Here is a 14,124-nt window from a genome sequence, read left to right as displayed (position 1 = left end):
GTGAAGCTGCCTCGCAGTCCCCACTTCCGTGATTTTACTCTTTGTTTGGGGGAGTTCCTGCATAATCAGTGCCATTTGAACACAGAAACTTTTATTTATTACTTCTTAATATGTGTACCACTGACTTTTCTTCTAGTCTTTCTGCATTAGTTGGACCTCTGGGGTGATGGTGAATGGCGGGAGTGTGCAGCCTTCCGTGTTCTTAATTTGAACCGGAAAATTCCTAGGTTATTACTCTTATTATCATGTTAGATTTTGCCTTTAATTCTTAGTAGCTTTTAAAACCAAGTTGAGATTTAAGGTTTCTGCTTATTCACAGTTTCATAAGAGGTTTTTTTTTTATTATGAATAGGTATTATTTTTTATTGAATGCCTTTTCTGCATCTGTTAATACAATCATAATTTTTCTGCTTTAATGTGTTGATGTAATGGACCACAGTAATTGATATTTGAACAATGGGCCCGCTTTTCATGCCTGGCTTCCATTCCACTTGGTCATGCTGTATAATTTTCTTGACTCACTACTGGATTAAACATGTTAATATATTTAATTTTTTTTAAAGGGAAAGAGCACAAAGCAACTCCCCCGACTACCACAAATTATGCAGCTAAGTTTCTCATATTTGGGGAAATTACAGAGGTCAGCACATCTGGATGGCAGCAGATAAGCCTCACCCTAGGAAAGTCCATTTGACTGAAATTTTTGCTCTGGAAAACAAAAGATTGTTGATTCAATTCAATATGTATGGAGCTGCTCAGATTGTCGCTGCGTGGACTCTGTCAGATGACGTCATTCGAGGGTCACTTAGGCTGTCAAGTACCTTGGATGTATTATATTTGTATATTATACATAATATACTTGTATATTATAAATTGTGCATGTAATATATTTACGTATTTCAGTGCTCATGAACTCTGAAATGATGTCCCCTGTTTTAATTTTGATATTAGTGTTCCCTCACTTTTTTTTTTTAAAAAAAGGTAAAATAATGAAGACGCAACAAATTTTCACATGTTACTTGGAAGCATGTGGCCCAGCTGCTGAGTTGCCAAAGCCCTGCTGGCCTCATAGCAGACTTCATACGATTTCTAGTCTTTACAGTTCAAGGCTTATTTTGCAGCTCAAAATAGGATTTCTCCTGATGGATGACCCATTTTGCGTGAGTTTGAGACGAGCGTGTATTCTGTTGTTGGATGTAGTAGTCTGATGAGGTCAATTATAACCAGTTGACTGATGGTGCTACTCACTTCAATTATGTCCTTAATGATTTTCTGCCTGCGGAAGCTGTCAGTTACTCATGGCGAGGTCTTGAAGTCTCCTACTGTCAGAGTTGGTTCATCTGCTGCTCCATGCAGCTCTCTCAGATTTTGCCTTGGTTTCATCCTGTCTTATTTTGACACACTCTGCTTTTAGGTGCATAAACTAAGGGTTGCTATGTCTTTCTGGAGAGTTAACCCCTTTGCTATTAATATATTGCTTCCTTGTCTCTGGTGGTTCTTCTTGTTCTGGACTCTGCTTTGTCAGTAGGTAAAATAGCACTCTAGATGTATTTTAATTAATGTTAACAAGGCATATCTTTCCTTATTCCTTCCTATTATTTTTTAAAATTAAATGATCTTAATTGATACACACACATACATCCACCCACACCCACCCACACCCCCCCCACACACACACTGTGCATATTGTGGTAGGAATATAGCTCAATGGTAGAGTACTTGGCTTAGCATCTGCGAAGGTTCTGGATTTAATCCCCGGGAGTCCAAAAATTGTGCATAACTGTGGGGTGCCTTAAGATGCTTTGATAGTTTTGCTGGTTATAGAATTCTCGATTGGTAGGGTTTTCCTTTTCACGTCATACATATTCTGCTCCACTTCCTCCTTGTCTGTAGTTTCTGAAGAGAAGTCTGATCACGCCCCCATCCCCTTCCCTATCCCTTCCCACTGTAGCTTCCTTCACAGCTGTCTCTGGTTTTCACAATTTTCAGTTTGAATGTTAGGCCTCGGCGTGGGTATTTTGGTATTTACCCTGCCTGGGTGCTCCCTGAGCTTCTGGGATCTGTGGTTTGGTGTCTATGGTTACATCTGGAACCCCAGTCATTGTTGCTTCGCATAATCTCTTCTCCCCTCGCCCCCTTGCCTTTGTGTAGTCCCCTTCTGCTCTCCTGTAATTGTTCACGGATTTTAGATACTGTGTTGTCTCGTTTGGCAATTTTTCCCTTTGCGTTTCAATTTGGAACTTCTTCTTGTCATTCCTTCAAGCTCCTGGATTCTTTCTTCAGCTGTGGTCATTTTAAGACTAAGCCCATCGAAGGCGTTTATGTAAGTTATTATATATTGTTGTGATAAGACACCAGGACCAAGGCAATTTATAGAAGAAAGGATTTATTTCGGCTTCTGATTGCAGATGGATAAGAGCCCAAGGTGTCAGAAAGAAGGCATGGCAACATGGAGCAGGCGTGGTGACAGGGACAGAAAGTGGAGGGCTCACATCTTTAACAATAGTGGGAGCAGAGAAAGAGAGCCGACATGGGTTTGGCTTTTTACTCTCTAGAATGTAATGTACAGATAATATACTTCCTCAGCAGGGTCACACCTCCTAACCCTCCCCAAACAGCACCACTTACTGGGACCAAGTATTTAAATGTCGGCCAGGTGATGGTGGTGCACCCTTTTATCCCAGCACTCGGGAGGCAGAGGCAGGTGGATCTCTGTGAGTTCGAGCTCACCCTGATCTACAGAGTGAGTTCCAGGACAGGCTCCAAAGCTACAGAGAAACCCTGTCTTGAAAAAAACAAAAACAAACAAGCAAAACAAACCAAAACAAAAAGATGTCCCCTTGTAGTCTTGGACATTTGTTTTTGATTTTGGTTTTTGGTTTTTCTAGACAGGGTTTCTCTGTAGTGTTGGAGACTATCCTGGATCTCACTCTGTAGACCAGGCTGACCTTGAACTCACAGAGATCCACCTACCTCTGCCTCCCAAGTGCTGGGATTAAAGGTGTGCGCCACCACCACCCAGCGTCATTTTTCTTTGTAACTGCCCTGATGCATTTGAGTTAGAAGAATCCGAGGTTGGCAAAGGTGAAGATTTATGTTAACCTGGCTAGCAGTCAGGCTATCCTGTTTTCTAAAACTATGGGTATCAGAGCTCTGATGTGCTTGTTTTTCCTGTTGTCATTGGTTTTACCCTAGAGACATGTTAATAAAATCTAGAGTCTGCAGTTCTTTCTGCTGCACCTCCTGACATTATAAGGAGTACTGTTGATGTGGTGGTAGAGTGGGAGAATCAGAGGGAAGTTCATGTCCCCGGGATTATTAATAGAGTTAGTCTTCTAATAAGTATGTGCCCTGGGCTGTAACCGTGACGCATGCTTCTTAGTTTGCCTCAGGTGAGTTTCTCTAGTCAGTTTCTGATTCTGTGATTAAATATTCGAGAGAATCAACTAGAAAGGAAGAAAGGTCACAGTGCGGGTCACTTGAACTGGTGGCTTTGGGGCCCCTGGCGTCAGTGTATCTCATGGCAGGGGAATGTGTGATGGAGGGATTCTTTACCACCAGATGTTAAACTAAGACACGAGGAAGAAGAGCTGAACTCCCAGACACCCCTCTAGGGCACGCCCCCAATTGCCTGACTTCCTTCCAGTGAGCCTTGCCGCCTCAGGCCTCAGAGTTCCATCACCTCCTTATAGCACCAAGGATGGCAATGGGTCTTTGCAAGAACATTTTATACCTAAAGCCAAATAGTGAAGCAAGAAGCTAAGAGGTTCTTCCCAGGCCACATGGAAGGCTAGAGATGGTTGGAGATGAACATTTTCCTTTTGGGGGACCAATTAGGTTCTAAGAGAACCCCAGTAAGTTATACTATGGCAAGATGGTTTCTGTGAGAGGCTTTATTAAGAAGATGAGAATACTTGTGGTATACGTTTAGGTGGCTTGCCAGAATCACGGGGGTTACACAAAACTTACAAAAGTGTGGTGATCCCTAAGACTGCCTCCTTCTCCAGGGATTTTAACTCTTAGGTTTGTCCATAATGAGTCTCTAGAAATCCACCAATTGCATGTTAAAATCTCCCTCTTCAGTATTGGTCTTGTGGACATTTCCTTGCCAGGTTTCTGCTCCAGTAAGGGATGGTTGTTCTCTCTACTCTTCTGTTTGGAGAGAATTTGTTGCTTCTCACGGCCGTGACCAAGCCCCTCAGAGAAACAAGGAGAAGAGTTGTTTATTTTGTCTCATGTTTCAGGAGGTTTGGTCCATGGTTGCTTGAGCCCATGTGTTTGGCTCCTGGCAGCATCTGAAGGAGTTGCTCACCTTGTGGCAGGCAGGAAGCAGCAAAGACAGGAAAAGACAATAATGAGACACTCCTGAGGGTCTGCTTCCTCCATCCAGGCTCTGCCTCTGAAGCGTCCATAACTTCTCAAAGTAGCACCTCCTGGTATGCACTGGGCATCTAACACACACCCATGAGGGCAGGGGTGCCATTTCTATTCAAATTACATCACACTGTGACTTCAGTTTTCTGATGAGTTAAGGAAAAGCTATTGATATTTTTTATTTGTTTATCTTTACTCTTTGTTTTTCTTTTCTTTATTGTGACTACTGTTATTATTAGTATTGGGGTATGGGCCAATGCCCTGGCATTGAGCTATATCTTTGATCTGACATTTTTCTTATGAGGATGAGAGTGACACCTACCTAGCTCCTTATGTGCTGGACTAGAAACCAGAAGTTCCAGCCCGTAGGGTTCCATTGTTGCTTGTTTAACTTTCTTTTTGCATCTTCTAATTGTTTCTGGAAGAATAATTAGTCCACAAAAGCTGTTACAATATTACTGAAAATCACTTGCCTCCAGAATCGTTTATTTTATGAAACAATATAGCCCAGGTTGACCTTGAATTTGAGATAACCTTGCTTGAGCCTCTGTAGAATGGGTTTACAGGCACAGGCCACCATGCCTGGCTTTAAGATAGTTAATGATAGGCTATTAGCATATCTATGTTTCATTGTCTATTTAAGCCAGGATCTTACTTTTGGCTCTTCTAGTTGGTTCATTTTCACTATCATAAATACAGCTTAATATCTTTATTATTAATATCTAGTTTTTAAAAATCTGTACTTGTCTAGCATTCAAACCTTTCTGGATTTGATCTCCAGGTCTCTAGTACCCCCCCAACTAAACATATATGTGTGCATGCACACTCACAATTATGTGTTCAGGTAAGTTTTTCAAAAGTTTTCAGGGCTGAAGCATGAGCATGTTTTAAGACTTGTAGATTGTCTTTCTAAATGCTTGTGTTGTTACATTCCCAAAATTGGTATGTGAAAACTTTACTACACTCTGACTGAAAACGTATTTTTTATATTTACCAATTTAAAAGCATATGGGATCCTATTTGTATTATTTGATTACTATCGAGAGTGAAAGTTTTCACATGTGGCTTTTCTTCCATTTGTTAAGGTCCTTTGTTGAAGTATAGGTTTTGAGCAGTTGTTTACACGGTTGTTCATTTAGAGTTACTGTTTTGGTTTTTAAGACTTGTTTTTACTTATTTTTTTTTTGTGTGTGTATGTGTATACACGTGTGTGTGAGCACATGTGTGTGTGTGTGTGTGTGTGTGTGCGTGTGTGTGTGCACTCCCACAGAGGCTGAAAGAGGACATCAGATTACTTGGAACTGTGTAGTGATAAGCAGCGGGCCTTGTTCCCGCTGCCCCGCTCCTGGCCGCCTGGCTAGCTTATGCCCCTAAATAACATCACAAATTGTATTCATTTAAACACTGCTTGGCCCATTAGCTACAGCCTCTTACTGGCTAACTCCCACATTTTGATTAACCCATATTTAGTAATGTGTCTAGCACCATGAGGGGTGCTTACCAGGGAGCAGCGCAGTATGACTGCAGCGAATCTATCTCTGTTGAACTCAGGGCAGCCTGAACCCCACTCCCCATGAGGACTGAGCAGGGAATATAAAATTCCGTGGCTGAGCAAGTTCTTTTAGAGTGTTTGCATCTCTGGTAGGAGGACAGCACTTCGGGCTGTTGCTAGGGAGAACTGGGAGGATTCTCTTCTCTAGGGCAGCAGCCTGAGGTCCACCACTGGTCCTCTTCAAGTTGAGAGTATGACATCTCTATCTTTTTATTAATTCAGGCTTCTGAGATTCAAGTGGATAACTCGCGAATATCGTGGCAAAAAAAGTTCCCCACGGAGTGAGTGCTCGCAGTCTGGGGATGCTTCTGTGGCCTGAGGACCATTACCTCGTGGGTCTATACTTGGGTGTACTGTCAAGAAAGCAGTTTACCTGGCTTCTCAGTCTGAGATGTCAACCTTGATAAATAACAGTGAGAAAGGTCTTGCTGTCTGGGACAGATTTAAAAGCTGCTTCTTCCTGGAGAATGCGCTGGAGGTCGCCCCCTGATGTGAATGACTGTCAGCTAGGAAGGACTTGCTACTCCCTCCAGAGCAGAAGAATGTCTACTTGTGCCCAGTAGACAAAAGTGAAAGGTTTTGTGGCCAGGGGACGCCTAAGGGCACAAACTATGCATGACAATGCCATATAGATTGGGGTCTCCAAATACTGCCTTTCTATTTGACTCCCCACCTTGGTAGAAGTTAACCAAGTAAGGAGCTGTGATTGGTACGGCGCTGCTCATCTACTCACCTGCCTTTTGGGTCAATCCTTCCTGCTTCCTCGCCTCCACCCCCAGGAGATCACCCCTTGAAGCTCTCATTGGCCAGGCCTCTCGAACCTTCCTTGGACATTTCCTGGTCAAGAAGTTGGAAGCTCGCTTGAAGTTTCAGAGTAACCCCCGCAGGTTACTGAACAGGAAGATGGCTTCCCATCTTCGAGCTAATAATGTAATCTCAGATGCTAGGAAGGTCAGAGGCAAGCCAGCAGAGGAGGACTAATTCACAGCTTTCTGAGTAGGTATAAGTCATTGTGGCATCGTGATTCATTTGACATTTTAAGGCTGAGTCAATTCGCTTTGTCTTTCCCCGAAGCTGCTACGACAGAGGCTAAGGCTGCTGGTTGGTTTGTCATCTGTCCTAAAAGGTGGTAAAGGATGTGACAGGACTCTAGACCAGGCAAGAGGTAAAGGAAGATGAAGGTGTGCTACTCCTGCTGAGGGAGTTTATAATGTGCTGGCTGATTAGGCCAAAGATGAATAATAGTGGTGGAAATAAAGTCAATAGCATCCCAGGCTCGCACGTTTATGCATACTTATCAGGAGGCAGCCAATCGATTGATGTGTGTTCTCTTGATTGCGGGGGATGACTTGCCACAGACTGTTTGTTTTTTTTTTTCCTACTGAAAGGCATGCCAAAAAGTCACAGAGTTCTCCTGGGCCACAGAGAGAAAGCATAGCGGTCCAGAAGTCTGTGGCTGGGGCAGACTGTTCAGCAGGAACAGAATGTGGACTCAAACACAAGGCAAGTGTACATTTAAAATTTCTCTGGTAGCCATATTAAATCAAGAAAGAAAAGAGACAAGTATGTTTTTTAAACAAGCATTTTAACAAATACATATATCAAAGTTATCATTTCAATATAAGAGGTGCAAAAACTTTAATTATTTTTTATTATTTTTTTTTTTTTGGAGAGGGCAAGGTCGTATAAAACTGAAGCTGGCTTGAATTTGTTATGAGGTTGAGGCTGACTGTGAATGCCTGATCCTCTCGCCTTTACCTCCCAAGTGCTAGGATACAGGCGTGAATCACCAAGTCCAGCTAATGTGGAAATTATTTGTAGGATCTCTGGCATTCTCTTTTCCATCCAGTCTTCTAAATCTGGTGTGTATGTGTTATTTCTAACACAGCACACTTATACTAGCCTGATTTTAGGCACTCAGTAGCCACATATGGCTATAGCTACCAACTTGGAAGGCACAGATCAAGGGGTGTGTTTTGCATATTCATTTGGTTACTGACAGCCATTTGAAATGCATTCGGCAAAGGTTTGTTAAATGGCTACTCTGCTGAGCCATAGGTGTCCCTCTTACCTATCGGGGACACGTCACAAGCCTCTGCCTGAAGCTTCTGTCTACTGGAGCCATGTGACTGATAACACCCTTGGCTAGCCGTGACAAGCGAGTCGAGTTATATACAGCATGGATGCACTGGACAGAGGGATTATTCACATTTTGGGTGACGTCCTGCGTGGGATGGAGCGAGATGATGTAAGACTTCATCATGCTACCCAGAACGGTCTGCAATTTAAAACTCATGAATTGTTTATTTTTGAAACTTTCCACTTAATATTGCCATACTGAAATTGAACCATGATTGATTTGGAAAGTGCGGTTATAATAAGTGGGTGGCGGCTACTTTGGAAAAAGCACAGGTTGAGTTTTAGAACTTGGATTTTGCAGGGAAAGAGGGGAGAAAATGTCACAACGAAGTAGTATGCATCCAAGGGTGATAATGATGCAGAGAGAATGCAGCAGCTGAGAAAACAGCTGTGGGGTTGAGGGGGGTATCTTGGTTGTGATAGACAGACATCTCTGAAGAGGTGACATCTGGGGTTCCTGGACACAAAAGGAAGCAAACGCTGGTGATTTTGTCATAGAACGAATCAAGAAAAACCTCAAAGACTGACACAATTTGGAACTGACAGAGTGGGATGGCAGAGGTCAGCAGCGGACAGACTAGCTCTTGTTAGTGTTAGGAAGAGTGGGCAGGTGGGAAGGAGGAAGTAGCAGCATTCAGGATGATTACTGAGTCTCTTGCTTTTTAGAAGCTGCAGTTCCTGTCAGGACCGCTGGGGGGACACCGAGAAAGTAAGGTAGGTAGGAAAGAGCAGATGGGGTTCTGGTTCTTATGTCTTGGGAAGAGCAGGCTTGAGAAGCCTTTGGGCTGTGCAGGAAGTCTTTGGAGAGCCAATGAAGAACAGCTTTAGAGACCATGGGCCAGTCGCTGGGGCATGAGATGGTGCAGTGGGGAAAGGAGCTTACAATCCAAACCGAGTGACCGGGGTTCAAACCCTGTCATCTGTGTAAAGGTGGATGAGTAGAAGTCATTATACAGTGTTTCCCATAACCTCTCCAAGTATTCTGCTGCACCTACTACCACCACCCCAGAGAGAGAGAGAGAGAGAGAGAGAGAGAGAGAGAGAGAGAGAGAGAGAGAGAGATTAATAAAGTTTTTAAAATTAGAAAAAGAAAGGGTTCATTTGGTGGCTCTTGTTGGGCTTCTGGGAGAGGTGGGACAGGAGTGACTAAGACCCAAGGCCTTTGATGAGCCAGTTCTCCCTTTGAGGCTGTGGTCCTCGCCTCATAGTGGGGAGTAGAACATAGCATCCTTAAAAGCAGTGGAGCTGGACCTTAAGGGATTACATTAGTGCTGTAGTGTTGCTAAAGTAATTACTACAAACTCAGTGGTGTAAAACAGCTAAATGTGTCTTCTCTCAGTGCTGGATGGCAGAGGTTTGTCTTCAGGGCAAGTAGGCTCCTGCCCTCCCTCCTCCCAAGGCTGGCAGGCATTGTATTCCTGAGCCTTTCTAGCTAAGGATGGTTTCTGGTGTTCTGTGACTGGCGTCCACCTCACTCCAGTTTCTGTCTCTTCCTTATGAGGCCTTCTCTTGTCTATGTCCTCTCCTCCTGTCCTACTTTTGTAGGGACGGTGCTGACAGCTTTACAACTGACCTGGATAAGAGGAGGATTTCACCTTGAGCTTCTTAATTACGTCCACAAGGTCTTTTCCAGAAAGGTCACAGGCTTCTGCGTGTGGGTTGCTCTCTTGGGCTTTTGTGTACTCTTTGTATTCCAGCTTTCTCTCCCTGTGGTAAGCTTTTACCCTTATATGGAGTCTTGGTGCTCTCAGTCCTGTTGATGACTGACTTGCTCATTTCCCAGATTGTGTGACGGGAAAGGAGGAGAAGGGGTGGGCAAAGGAACACCCTGTTATCTGGTCGAGTTCTGGGAAAGGCAGAAGAAGGTAGGGCGAGCTCAGCCCTCTCAAGGAAAGGACAGTTTTTGAATTAAACAGCTGAGGATGGGATTGTGGTCCATTCATTCCTTTTCTCAAGTGTGTGTGTGTGTGTGTGTGTGTGTGTGTGTGTGTGTGTGTGTGCCTTCCTAGCTCTTATTAGTATGCAAAACTGTTCAATTTGAAAGAGGTGAAAGATTAAGAAAACACATGCCTTAGGGGAGGGTAGCGAGAAGGGGGATGAGAAAGGGAGAATAAGGCAGAAGGCAGGAGCGGAGCTCTTCCCCTGACTCTCTGTGAGGACAAAACGGGGCACCTCTGTTCTTCTCATAGCTTTTTAATGTCTTGTTTTCGTCTTTGCTTCTCTTTCCAAAACTGGAAAAGAGACTCAGGAACTCAGAGGTGGAGGTGATGTATTTGAGAGGAAAGTCTCCAGGCACATTGTATACCTCTGGCAAATCAATCAGGCAAGAGGGAAGAGTTCTCATCACGTGCCCTCTGTGGGTAAGCATGAACAGTAAATCTTGACAGAAACAGTCCAGCGAAATCCATACTTAATACACCATCCACACACCATGGCCCACTTGAATGCCAAGAGAAGCAAATAGGAATTTATTGGTTGTTTGTTCTGAGGAAGCATTGTAAACATATCCCTTTATGTCCTGATGAGCCTAGAAAAGAAGTTTTTCAATAGGATGGAAACCCAGGTTCAGGGAACATTAGTGACTCGCCTTAAGTGACCTGGTGAAATCTGTTGGCTCCAGGATTAAAGCTCTAGTCTGTCTGGCTTTGAAGTTTCTCTTCTATCTCCTCCCAACACCACCTTTGAGGATTTGAAGGAAGGAGCCAGCAAGCATTATTTAGATGTGACGTTTCTCTTATGTCTTATCTATCAGAACCTTTATATTTTCCTCATATTACAAAGTAAACATTGAACATGAGCATGAATATTTAATCCAACCTTATTTCTTAATTACAATGTTTATTTCAGGGCAGTGGAGCCACTGATGGGCCATACACAGTGGTACATGTGCCAGGTGACCTTGAACTCAACTTCCTTCAAACCCTATTATGCACTTGCACGTATCCTAGCTGGGGGATACTCTGGTGAACCCTTCAGTCCTATCATTGAGGGTAGGGCCAAGAACACAGACATCAGTTTTCTGCAGTTGGGTGACTGGCAAATCTGAGAAAGCAAGGCTTCCTAAGGAGAGACCAAGAACCATTCCATCCAAAGCCAAGGTCTCCATTCCAGTGATGTGTTTCAAGGAAGTGTCTTGTCTGCCAGAGGGAAGGATGAAATGGATACTTTCCACACGTCTAAGAATACCAGATGACTGAGTCACGGTGTCTGTCAAAGCCCAGGTCCTCGGGTGCTTTTTACCTTGGAGTCCCTTTGTTGGAATTTCAGGGGTTTCGAAGAAAACCCTTTTTTTTTCAGAACCCCATCATGAGGGAAGACTCAGTTTTAGCTCTGCTACTTTTTAAGCTTCTGTCAGAGAAAAGAGGAATCCTGCTATTCCAGATGACATCAGCGTCTCTGACGTTTGAATTGATAACCGTGGCTATATGCGTATAGTCATGATTCCAGCATATAAAATGTCTGAGGCGAGCTAAGGAGGCAAGATGCCCTTGGGGTCAGGTTCTGGATCTTCCTTCTACCTACACCAATACAGACAGAAAGCTAGCAGAAGAAGCCATCTTTCATGTCCCACGGGCTGTGGAGAAGCCTAGCTCAGGCCTCAAATACAACCTCTAGGTAATATGGCATTAAGATGTTGGCTGGAGCCACACTGCAGAACGCAGGCTCCGCCTTGGAAGAAACTGTTGTGGGAGACAGAAAACAAGGGTTCCTTGGGCTTTGTAGAACAATAAATCACCCAATGCAACGTGCCAAGTGGTGTCAGGTGGGTTTTATATCCCATGGGGTACAGCTTTTGCTTATTGCCTCATTTCCGGTTTCCATGCGGCAGAATTTTAGATGCACCCAGGGTGAGCCCACACGGTAGGCATTCCCACAGGCCTTGCCTCTCTTCTCATAGTTTCACAGGTATTGTTTGGGGGCTTCTGACCAAAGAAGAATGGCTTGAGGAAAGCAGATTTGTTATTCACTGATCTTTGCCAAGAAGGGCCTTTTTTCTGTTTTCTACCTCATCTAAGTGAGCTTCTCTAGCACCAAGGCTTCCCCAGATACCCTAGTCCTGGCAATCATCTGGCTTCCCTCTGGGCTCAGATATTTCCCTGGCTCACACTCTTGTGTGGTCTTCACTAATTCATTGGGTCTCCCTGAGTCTCCAGTAACTGTACTACGTCTAACTAGATCAAGCGAGAAGATCCTCACAGCTCCGAAATGCCTCCATTCTAACATCTGGATTGACGCTGGGATGCCACTTATCCGAGGTTCAGCCTTCCTAGCAAGCACAGATGAGACGTGGGACTGTCAACTGATGTGGCAGCAGTACAGTTCTGTTGAGTTCTGAGGGCTCCGTGTTGAGTAGATCCGATTATTGACTGGAGCCTGACTACAGACTTCATTAAGAACAAAACCGCAGAGGTGTTAGAAACAGAACAGGAGGAGAGTGTGGATCGATTACGATGAGCCAGCCCATTGATTCATGGATAACTTGAGAAATGGTGGACAGCTGGGCTACTTCCTCTCTTTCCTAAGCATAAATTAATTGGTGCTTGTGATTAGTATTAAGGATTTGACAGGCAAAGAAGAACTATCGCATTTTATATCTGGATGTGAATTCAACTAGGCTAAATGTGAGCATGAATTTACTGAACAAAACAAAACAACAAAAGCCCTCAGGATTCTGGATTGCATTTTGTACAAGGGACAAGACCACGGAGCATAATAGTTCCAGATATTTTTGTAGCATTGGCTGACAGCCACCAAGAGGCAATACGTGGTTGTGGTTCTAAACTCTATGCAGTATCACAAAAGAAAACTCTAGAATGCATACCCTCCAGACCTCGCCCTGCATCTGTGGCATACGTAATCAACAAAGATACAGGGTTAACTGTAGGATTTTTGAGAATAATTTATTGTTATTAAATCATGTTTATGTGCCTGCTGAGGCCACCTAATATGTGTTCTGGGAACTGAACTCTGGACCTCTGAAATGACAATAAGTGCCCTTAATGGTTGAGCCATCTCTACAGTTCCTTGAACTGTTGTTTTGTTTGGTGTTATTCTTGGATTCTATTTCAAAATCCTTGTTAAGTTTGAAACCACAGGTTGTTGTTGTATATTGTCCTTGTTTCTGATAGTGAGCAGATCCTGCATCTAGAAACTTTGGTTCGTTGATCTACAAGCAAAGAGTTTGTAGAGGAGACTTGGATGAAAGGTTGGGCTAGCATTGGACTTGGGGACGGAGAGACTAGAATCAAGGGGACAAGGGCTTCAAGGCAAGAGACATTTCTTGATGGAGAACTGGTCGGAAGTCAAATATTCAAAAGATTCAAAATGTTTACTATGGTGTGTGTGATGGAAAGTGGTGTTTCCACATTCCGGGTGAGGAACTTCCAGTTACCACACTGGAAACTACACTGTTGTAGAATGAGTTCTTTCTGGAGAGTTTCTGAGTCTTGCATTTAGTTGGGAAGAGAAGCCAACATGGGATTACAGGTGGACCACTGTGGGCTACCAGACAGCCTGGGGGATCTTGTTGAATGTGTTTACCCATGCACACACAAACAGAGCTCCACTCCCAAGGTCCTGACGAGGAGCAGAAGGAGGGAGAACATGAGAAAGAAAGTCAGGACCGTGAAGGAGCCTTCATCTGGCGATGGATGGAGATAGAGACAGAGCCACACATTGGTGCACTGGACTAAGCTCCCAAGGTCCAAATGAGGAGCAGAAGGAGGGAAAACATGAGCAAGGAAGTCTGGACTGCGAGGGGTGCTCCCATCCACTGAGATGGTGGGGCTGATCTATTCGGAGCTTACCAAGCCCAGCTAGACTGGGACTGAAAAAGCATGGGATAAAACCGGACTCCCTGAAAATGGCGGACAATGAGGGCTGCTGAGAAGCCAAGGACAATGACACTGGATCTGGATCCTACTACGCATACTGGCTTTGGGGGGGGGGGAGCTGGCCTGTTTGGATGCTCACCTTCCTGGACCTGGATGGAGGGGGGGGGAGGAACTTGGACTTCCCACAGGGCAGAGAACCCTTACTGCTCTCTAGACAGGAGAAGG

At 44.2% G+C, this 14,124-nt stretch overlaps 1 non-coding gene across 1 annotated transcript; it reads right to left on the bottom strand.

The window, feature by feature from the left end:
• Positions 1-559: 559 nt before the first annotated feature.
• LOC119813888 lies at positions 560-719 on the bottom strand. Its single transcript, XR_005285325.1, has one exon. It is a non-coding gene; the product is annotated as a U1 spliceosomal RNA (small nuclear RNA).
• Positions 720-14,124: the final 13,405 nt, after the last annotated feature.

The sequence above is a fragment of the Arvicola amphibius genome, chromosome 4 (genome assembly GCF_903992535.2).
Source record: "Arvicola amphibius chromosome 4, mArvAmp1.2, whole genome shotgun sequence".
Lineage (NCBI taxonomy): Eukaryota > Metazoa > Chordata > Mammalia > Rodentia > Cricetidae > Arvicola > Arvicola amphibius.
Note: the sequence above shows the minus strand (reverse complement) of the source record. Positions and strands in the feature narration are given on the sequence as shown.